This window comes from Ambystoma mexicanum, chromosome 1p (assembly GCF_040938575.1).
Source record: "Ambystoma mexicanum isolate Mex_15411 chromosome 1p, UKY_AmexF1_1, whole genome shotgun sequence".
NCBI lineage: Eukaryota > Metazoa > Chordata > Amphibia > Caudata > Ambystomatidae > Ambystoma > Ambystoma mexicanum.
Window position 1 is genome coordinate 1,005,561,376 of NC_090921.1, and position 7,413 is coordinate 1,005,568,788.

Below are 7,413 nucleotides of genomic sequence, written 5' to 3' on the forward strand. Positions count from 1 at the left end.
GCATTTCCTTGGATATTCTGTCGACCCTGCACACCTTGGTGTCAGAGATCCAGATGAGGATGCTGCCGCCCCCGGCAAAGAAGCGGAAACGTCATCCGACACCCACATTTCAACCTCCACCACCACGTCGGGTCCCTTCTCCCCCAGCAGACCCAGACATGGGTACGGGGACAGATACTGCCACGACAACAACAGACGACTATGAGGTTATCGTCTTAGCGGACAGCGAATCTCCACATTTTGGATGCTCCACATAGGGTGTCTTCACCGGATGAGGTGGGATCGTTCCACTCTATGATCTCCAGAGCCTCCGAGCTATTCCAGCTAGTGCCAGAAGAAGCCAGGAAGGAAGGCTTCCTGTACCAGAGGCGTGAGGCCAAGATGAAGACGTTAATGGCGGTGCTCCTTCTGGACGACATTTGCGAAAAGGGCCTGGCCCTCATGAAGAACCCTTGCACAACTCCAGCCAAATGGGATAGGCTGGAGAAGAAATATTGGGTGCCGGACTCTGCACCCAAGTGCCTGAGGTCGCAGCCATCGCCGGATTCAATGGTATCGGGGGCCGCAAGGAAATGGCCGGCTAATGCGTCCTCATAGTCTTTGGTCTCTCCAAACAGCGAGGGGGAAGAGGATGGTCGCCATGGGAAAGAAGGTGGTTTACACAGCGTTGTCCTCTATCAAGGCAGCCAAATGACTGGCGATCCTAGCCAGGTATGACAGGGAGTTGTGGTACAATCTTGGGCCTATTCTTGAGTTTCTCCCCGATGATAAGAAGATGGAGGCAATCGCTCTCTTCCAGGAAGGGGAGGTAGCGTCTGATCACGCCATCACAGTGGCATTGGACGTTGCTGATACAGGGTTCCGGCTAATGGGGAACAGTGTCTGACTTCGTCGCCAGGTTGGATAAAGGCCTAGAATTTCTGCCAGGAGGTCCAAGCAAAGGTGCTGGACATGCCCTTCGATGGATAGAACCTATTTGGGAAGTTTGTTGACGAGTCCATCCAGGCCATCAGAGGATACAGAGACGGCCCATTCCCTGGGCAACCTCCAGTAGCACAACTCTTCTTTTCGCTCTTCCAGGCAAAAGTCGAGCAGGTCTTCAAAGGGTTTCACCACATTGTACCGTCAGCCTTCCAGATCCACAACTCAGGAAGCCTACAGAGGTCGTTCCCAGGCCTACGGTAGTGGTGGACAGCGCTGCCGTCGACCCGCAGGGCAGGACACTGGTGCTGAAGCAAGCCTGAACCGGCCAGGATGTTGGGCCCCCACGCATGCACCCGTGTAAGAAGGCCGGCTGACGAGGTTCGTCAGCGAGTGGAGAAAGATCACCACAGAGAGATGGGTGCTGGATGCTCTCGCCCAAGGATACACCCTGCAGTTTCAATGCAGTTGTCCACGGTTCCCTCCGTTTGCCCGTCAGGAGCAGCACATCCCCCACCCCGTTCCTGGAAGAGGTATGAGCCATACTGCGAAAAGGGGCGATAGAGCTAGTTACCCAGTGACTGAGGGGCTCCAGAGTCTATTCCAGATACTTTCTGGTCATAAAGAAGATTGGTGGCTGGAGGCCCATCCTAGACCTACGACGTCTGAACAAATACCTCAAGTCCAAAAATTCAGGTTGGTCACGTTGCAACACGTGCTCGGCCAACTGGAAAAAGGAGACTTCTTGATGTCGTTGGACCTGGAGGACACCTACTTTTACATCCCCATTCACAAGAAACATCGAACGTTTATACGTTTCGTGGTGCAGCGACAGCACTAGCAGTTCAAGGCCCTATACCCGTACCTGGACGATTGGCTGATTCGTGCCAGCTTGCAGGAGCTGGTAGAAGGACACAAGAAGGCGACTGTCCAGCTACTGACAGATCTGGGATTCTCTATCAACTATCCAAAGTCCTGCTTAACGCCATCACAGAACATGCTGTTCCTATGCGCCAGACTCAATACAGTGTACTGCCTGGCGTCACCATCAGAGGAGAGGATGGCAGCCATTCTGGGGAAGGTGCAGCGGCTGTCGTCGAACAAGATGAACACGGTGCAGGCCATCAACTCGTTACTGGGCATGATGTTCGGCATCTACCTCTTCCGGCTCTGCAGGTTGCAAATGCGACCCCTTCAGGAATTCCTGGATGCCCGCTGGATACAGGTGTCTGGAAGCTTCATGGACAAGATATCTCAACGACGAGTTCTGTCGGGCGATAGTATGGTGGGACGTTCACTCCAACAGATCGCCCAAGGCAAGGGATTTGAGAGCCTACCACACAAGGAGACTGTCACCACAGACGGCTCCGTAGAGGAATGGGGAACGCACACCGGACGTCTGCACGCCAGAGGACTGTGGTTGCCAGAGGAGAAGGATCTTCATATCAACATCCTGGAGCTAGGGGCAGTGTTCTGGGCCCTCAAGTTTTTCCTCCCATCTCTGAAAGGCAAGGTGGTGAGGATCTTCACGGACAGTCCTCGATCCCCGGCGCTCTCCAAAGAAAAGCAGGACTTGGGGAGCTTGGCCATCGGACAGGGGATATTCCTAGTCCCTCTCCACCTGGCGGGAGTCAAGAACGCCATTGCAGACTCCCTAAGCAGGGAACTGCGCTCCTGCCACGAGTGGGAGCTTCGTCAGGATCACGTGGACCGCCTGTTCATCAAGTGGGGCAGGCCCACATCCAAGACAGCACAGTCGCTTCGATTCTGGGAACCCACTAACATCTAAGCAAACAGAATAATTATGCTTCAAGCTAACCAACAAAACCAAGCCACCTTCACTCACATTTGTTTCAAATCCAGAAGACCAAGAGTCTGCATGAACTTGCCAACTCTTCATAACCACCGATTCACTACCAGCCATAGCAATGATCAACTCCTTATCAGTAATAGACAGTGCTAAATACCAATTACCATTACTGCACATAACTTCTCCCACTCGAGGAGAAATACCATCCTAAATATGTTATCTCCACCTTAAGATTCCACGATCCACACAATCCCACAAATGTCCACTTCCCCTGGCCAACCTGACCTGTCTCTGCGCGGCTCTGTATAGTCTAGCCGATCGCCCCAATGATTCAACCACCTCACCTTTCATCTGATCAATCCTCATTCAGGTGGCATAAACACTGCTAACTTAAACATCATAATTGGAGACGACCATCTACCTCATGCTATCGGAAATCGCATAGACATTGTTCAACTGCTTTCCCTAACCTTTTCGACACCCTTCTCCATCCGACTACATGAATTATCAAAAGAACTAAGAAAATAAACGGGCATGGCGGCTCTGGAATTTCCTAACCCCGGAACTACCATACATACCAAACCCTACAACTCCATTTGTCAATGAGGTGCACCCCCTATGTAAATAACTCAATCATGGTCCTGGTAATAGAGGAATAGAAGACATACATTCTGTGCCCGGGTCGGGTGGGGGGGGGGGTCAGGAAGGAGGCTGCAGGTCAAGGCACAGGTTATGGTGGGGAAATTGTACACTAGCGTTTGTAGGGATTTTCTTGGCTGAAAACAATTTCAAAATTGGAACATGAGCCCTTGTTGCCAGTCTCCGCAGAGAGACCAAGCAAAGATTAAATGGGCACAGAGCCCAAACTCCCCTCTGACTCACTGGAGCATGTTTGAGGCACACACAGTGATTCACTATGAGGGTAGGTCTATAGATATTTATTGATTTCCTCTATTACATATTTGTATTTCCGGCCAACCTTCTTCAATCCTAAAGCCCTTATTTAACACTTCTTAATATATGTACAGTATTTATCCTCAAAATGTTTTCCATACTAAAAATAGTCCCTAACATCATGGCTGTTAGAAGCTCACACTTCAGCCCACAATCCACTCCTCTCCCATCCAATCCCTTCATGCCACCAAATCCATCTAGCGCCAAGTTGCAATTTAGCTGGGTCTGTGCACACTATACAAGTACATTCACCCACTGACCCTGGTAGCTGCATTCACAAACTGTTAGTCCACTGCTTTGACCTGAAGGTACTACACAAACAAAATGCTGATTACCAAGCCCTGCACAATCGCCATATGGTGTTTGGGCTTAGGACACAACTTTTCTGCATGTGGTACCTGTCAGGTAATGAACTGCAAAGTTCTCAAAGAATAAAACGAAAAGCACCACTCGCGACTCCTCATTGAGAAAGGTGTGATGGCCCATGGCGACTTCATCTACGGATGAGTGGGAACATTTCTATTGCGAATGTTAGATATTTTCTTGAAGATGTCGACAGCCGTTACCTTGAAGCCTGTGAGTACAGAAGGTCCCACTGCGCCTGCAAAAGTCGTCTGGGTACCAAAGAAAAGTGTCCTCTGTACGCAGCAAGTCTCCGACCTAATTCCATCCAATAAATTAACACGTTTCTGTGGTGGCCTCATCTTCTGTGCCGAGTGTGAAAACATACTGGCACAGAATTTCTCCCACTTACCGAGGACACATCATAGTATATCCTCATGTTCAGACAATGCAACAAATACATGATTATGGTGATCTGAAAGCTTTTGTGCTAGAACCTCTGGGTCACCCCCAACACTAATCACCAATTGATGAGACGTTTCCACAAGACCTACAGGGAGGGGATGCAATTTTCGGGAAGCTGGATCTCGCAGAGAACCTCCAAAAATGCAAGCAGCCTCGCCACGTCTCCAGATCTCGACATTGACATGGCTTTGCCATATGATCACCTGAACGCTGCTTTTCAACAAACCTTTCAAATGGTCATTGATGACTTTGGGCTGGGAGCCCCATCTAAACCCGTGCAGCATTATGAGCTGATGGATATCCTAGACAAAGGCCCACAGAGAGGGACAGTATTGCTGTTTAACTCAGTTGTGGCTGATCCGATCACAACGTCAAAGGTCAGCATGGAGCTAGCCAGGAAATATTAGCTGCATTCCACGGACCCAACAGGGCGTGTTCCTTATCGGGAAAGCAAAAAAGGACGCATTTGGCAAAATGTTTTTGCAGTCGTTAGAGTGGTGCTGAATGTGATGAATACATGTGCCTTAGCAAATCTTTGGTAATGCTTGTGGAAAGTGAACGCAGAGGCAGCAAACACCTCCCTGAAGGCGACTTAGTTTAGGAAAGAAGAGTCATTTTGCCAGGCACTGCAGACCGGTCTTTATATAGCGAACTGTGTAGGCAGAGTCATGGGCACAGCTATGAGAGGGTATCCATGGTTGAGGACTCTGGTTTTGTGGCAGATGTACAAAATAAATTGCTTGACCTGCCCTTTGATGGGTATCAATTGTTAGGCGCCAAAGCTGACTAATCGCTAGAAAAACCTTGACCGCTTCCATAGAGTTGCTGGTACTAGCAGTCCGGTAAACAAGAGGTCAGACCTTCTCCTGAATGGCAGCTACCTTCAAGAGAGTCTGCTGTTGTAGACCATTTCAAACCTGTGTACAGCAGGGAAAATTGCGGTTCAAGACGACCATGGGTGTACAGAGACTGTTCACAAGGCCTGGGAGAGATGCGCAAAAGTCCCATGCTCGAGCCATTTGAGTGAATTGGAATGCATTCCTTCAGCCGCCTGGGTCCTCTAGGTAGTTTCCTTTGGGTACTGCCTCCTGTTTATTTGCAGACCCCCAGACCGCCCTGCTCCATGGAAAGTCCAGTCCCCAGACCCAACTCTTTTTGAAGAGATGCAGAACCTGCTCTCGGAAGAGGTCCCAGCCAGAGAGGGGGCGAGGGGATGGTACTCTCCTTATCATTGGTGCTCAAGTAGGACAGAGGTCTATGTTTCATCTAGGATTTGAGACTCAACAAGTTCTTGAGAAAGGACAAATTCAAGTTGGTGACATTGGTTCAGATTCTTCAAGTTCTGGAGATCAGACTGGTTGGTGTCCATAGACCTCCAGGGCACTTAATTCCATGTGACCATCCGCCGAAGCAGAGGAAGTTCCTGAAGTTTGATAGGTGAGTTGCATTACCATGTCCGCATGCTCCCTTTTGGGCTCACCTTCACCTTGAGAGTCTTTACCAAGCTGATGATGGTGGCAGCGGCGGAAAGGCCCAGGAGGCAGAAGTTTCATGCCTTCCCTTACCTAGACAACCTGCTCATCAAGGCCAAGTCCCAAGAGCAAACAGTGTCCCATCTACAATGCAATGTCCACTATGTGCAGTACTGTGTCAAGAATCTGTGATTTCGTAGTGCTGCAAAAATCTAAACGAGGCCCCGAGCCCCAAGGCGTTGACCACCTTTTCAATGGTCTTCCGAAAGGCCATATTCGAGTGGTGGTTTGGTGAAGCCTTGCATATTTCAAGATCTGGCTTTGTATCCAGGCCACTCGACATCCACAAGTGTTAGGCAGAAACCTGTGCAGTTCCCTTAGGGACCACTGCAAAAGATTTAGGACTACAGGTGGTTGGCAGTAAACCCAATTGGTAGCAGTCTGTACCACCCAGATTTACCTGGTAGCTGTGGCTGAGCAGTCAGACTTCTCTCAAGATGAGTTAGGCAGTATATAGAGTATACACAATAGGTACAGAGACACAGTAGCACAAGCAAACACTGACCAGAGCTTTGGTGTAAAAGTATATAATTATTTATTTAAAGACACACTTGTAAATTACACTAGCACAAAAAGAGGTAAGTAAATTCAACACACAGTCACTATTATATACATACAACCCTGATTACTTATTAGACAAGTCTTAGTGAGAAACACCACTTATTTTCAGACAGTGGTGAGCGCTTAACCTAAGATGGCACTCTAATAAGTTATATAAAAAGGGGGGAAAAAGGCATAGTTATGAAAGCACAAAAATCTTAATACTTTTCAAAGAACCACAGTGAGGCAGGTTAGGCAAAGTATACTGGAGAGCAAGGAAGTTCAAATGCCAGGCCCACTATTAGAGAGAGCAAGCAAAATGTGTCCAGGATCACCCAGTGGGGTTATGCCCAAATAGTCTTTGTAAATAGTTCACAAAAGATTGAGATCAAGTCAGGAAAAGTTAGTTAACGGGGCCCAGGCTAACCCAGGTTAGAAAGTCGAGGATTTACTGTCACCCCGAACGATCTGTCGCAAGGGAAGGCAGGCGGGACACAGTACCTGAAAATGGGAAGAACGCTCCAGTGGGAGGGGGGGGCAGTTGTTCCTGGCAGCGTGTGCAAGTCGGTGTTTCGTCCAGAGGAAGAGGAGGTCTCCACGTGGAGGAAAGCTGGAGGTCGTTGCACTGCCAGGGAAGAAACCAGCCGCGGAGTTTCCCGGTAACAAGGTACCACCCTTTTCTTCGCGGTAGTGGTAAACCGTGGTATTCCGGTTGCCGGGGTGCTTGGCACAGGCAAGGCGGCCACGAGATGTTCCAGGAAGGCGAAAAGACGGGCAAACTGGTTATCCCCACCAGTCAAAGGAAGAAGACTCTCCGGGCTGGAGATCTCCTCTGTCGTCGGGAAAAGT